General features: G+C 31.6%; 1 non-coding gene across 1 annotated transcript; it reads right to left on the reverse strand.

Annotated features, from left to right (window-relative positions):
* Nucleotides 1-2253: 2253 nt before the first annotated feature.
* On the reverse strand, nucleotides 2254-2372 carry LOC150094809 (U5 spliceosomal RNA). Its single transcript, XR_016550206.1, has one exon. It is a non-coding gene; the product is annotated as a U5 spliceosomal RNA (small nuclear RNA).
* Between the last annotated feature and the right edge of the window lie 222 nt (nucleotides 2373-2594).

Consider the following 2594-nt stretch of genomic DNA (forward strand, 5'->3'; position numbering starts at 1 on the left):
TTTTATTAATTTTAATTTGGAAAATGACCTTTCAGCTGATGCGACCGTAACTGGACTGGTCAATAATATTTTAAATATCGTATTTGAAATAATTTGTCAAATTTGAAATAATTTGTCGATTATTTGGATAAATAATTGACAAATTATTTGCAATTATGAATTTTAAAATATTAATGGGTGCATCTTCTGGAACAGTATTTCTAAAAATAATTAATTCATTGTAAAATTCAGATTCATCAATATTTGTATTTAATTTTTGATACAGCTGTTTGCAGCAAAATTTCAATTCATTTTTTGTCATTTTTCTTATTAATTTCATATCATAAAGAAATCCAAATGATTTTTCGTGAATTTCATATAATTCAAATCTTTTTTTTTTTTTTTTGACAAATTGTAGAGCAGTATCTAAAATTACAAAAACAAAAAATAGAGTTGGAAGAGTTTGAATATACAAGCCATCTTCTGTTTTGCTTTTCTCCGTTTGCAATTGTCCTAACATAGTGAGCTGTGGAAAAACATCTCTTTTCATCTTTTGGAAAATCATTTTCAATCGGAGGAGACGGTGGACCACGTTGTACAATTTGCGCTAGTGTTGCGTGTTCAAAATTTTTGGACCATGCTGCTGGATCATCCATAGTAAATAGTTCACCTTCCTCTGGTGTCTCAGTTTTAGGATCTTCAATACTCATTGTTTGACCAAACGCGTCGTGTTCTCCGCTTCCTTTGAGTATTTCAGAACTCTCATTATTAATTAATGTTGAAGCCGAAGTACTGTTTACAGTTATTTCAGAACTCCCGTTATCAACTGATATATCTGAATATATATGAAACAAATATATGAGTTCAACTTCATAAATTTAAACAGTTCAATTCTTTGACGTTCCTTAGCCGCTTCTTTTTCTTGTTTTCGCTTTCGTTTTTCATGCCCATTTGGGTATTTTCTTCCATAATAATCTCTCTCACGACTAGTCATACTCAAGAATTAAATAAGATAGATTTAATTATAAAATAAGTTAATAAATTAAAACAAAATGACTTACCTGATAAATAAAATACTGTGTATCTAAAATAGATAATATTAGAAAATAAATAAATCTAATATAGATTGAAAACTGCTATTGAAGAAAAATTCTGATGTCGGATAACATAAAACCAGTTTTCATGCATTTGGGATATATTTAAATAAATTATATAAATACATAAATAAATTGCCATGTCAGTACGTGTATATACTGACTTGTTCATAAAATCATAAACTAAAATAAAAAAACTTCTTAAAATTATTAAAAACACCTGTTTTAAAATGCACTTTCCCTGTGATTTGGGATAGATCTAATTATACAATTAATATCATTTGGGGTGTATTCAGTTAGACGTTTCATGTTGTTTGTTATATACGCACAGAGATGTTTCATGCATTTGGGATATATTTAAATAGGCGTTTCAAAATATATTTTTTTTAATGTTTTGCAAGTAATGTCACATAAATAAATTGCCATGTCAGTATGTGTATGTACTTGTTCATAAAATCATAAACTAAAATAAAAAAACTTCTTAAAATTATTAAAAACACCTGTTTTTAAATGCACTTTTCCCTATTTAACGCTATGTTGTACGATATTGTTATATATCTCAGAGTAGTTTCAAATACTACCGCTCTAGCGCTACGATCTTATTTCGCTTACTATAACAACAATAGTTGGTTGTAAAATTATATACATATATTTTTCTATATAATAATATTTTTTAATAATAATTAAAAAATTAATTGATTTTCTTTTTTCAATTTTTTGTGCTTTGGGGCCTCTGTGCCACCGCACAGTTCGCACACTCATGAATACGGCCTTGCCTCTGGGAGGTGTTTATGAGAACTTTTCAGCACCCCCTCCTATCTGTATGCATCCACAAAATTCCGCGAAACAAGAAACGCAGATGTAGTTTGTGGCGGAGTGCTCTCTCCTGATAATTACAACACACACACACACACACACACACACACACACACACACACACACACACACACACACACACACACACACACACACACACACACACACACACACACACACACACACACACACACACACACACACACACACACAATAAACATAGGTGTAATTCTTTCCTTATATCTCTATGCGGGAGGAAATCCACAAAATTCCGCGAAACAAATTACGTGTGATACAAGAATTGGTGTAATATCAGGTGTGTGATACAAGCAGTGGTGTAATTCTTTCCTTATGTTCAAAATAAGTCCCACCAAAAGATGGGACCATAAAAATTCGCCAATAGGCTCATTGTAATGCTCCCCTCCACGGTAAACTTTAGCAAAAGGCGAAAGATTATCACAAAATGAAGAGAAACCTGAGCAGTTGAATAAAACTTAACTTTTAACATTACTGACCTAAAGGGTGAAGCAGATGCTTTTCATATTCCCCGCTATCTGATGAGGAAAACTGTGAGTGGGAAAAGATTTATGAGCCTGTCTCGCCCTGAGGATTATTCATTGGGGTTGCAGTTTAAGATAGCTTTTGGTCTTTTATGCTTAAAGTAATCTGTTGCGTCGTAATTTGACGCTAGTTGAATCAGTTTAT

Source organism: Typopeltis vanoorti, chromosome 21 (assembly GCF_054136105.1).
Source record: "Typopeltis vanoorti isolate ZY-2024b chromosome 21, IOZ_Tvanoo_1.0, whole genome shotgun sequence".
In the NCBI taxonomy this organism is placed as follows: domain Eukaryota; kingdom Metazoa; phylum Arthropoda; class Arachnida; order Uropygi; family Thelyphonidae; genus Typopeltis; species Typopeltis vanoorti.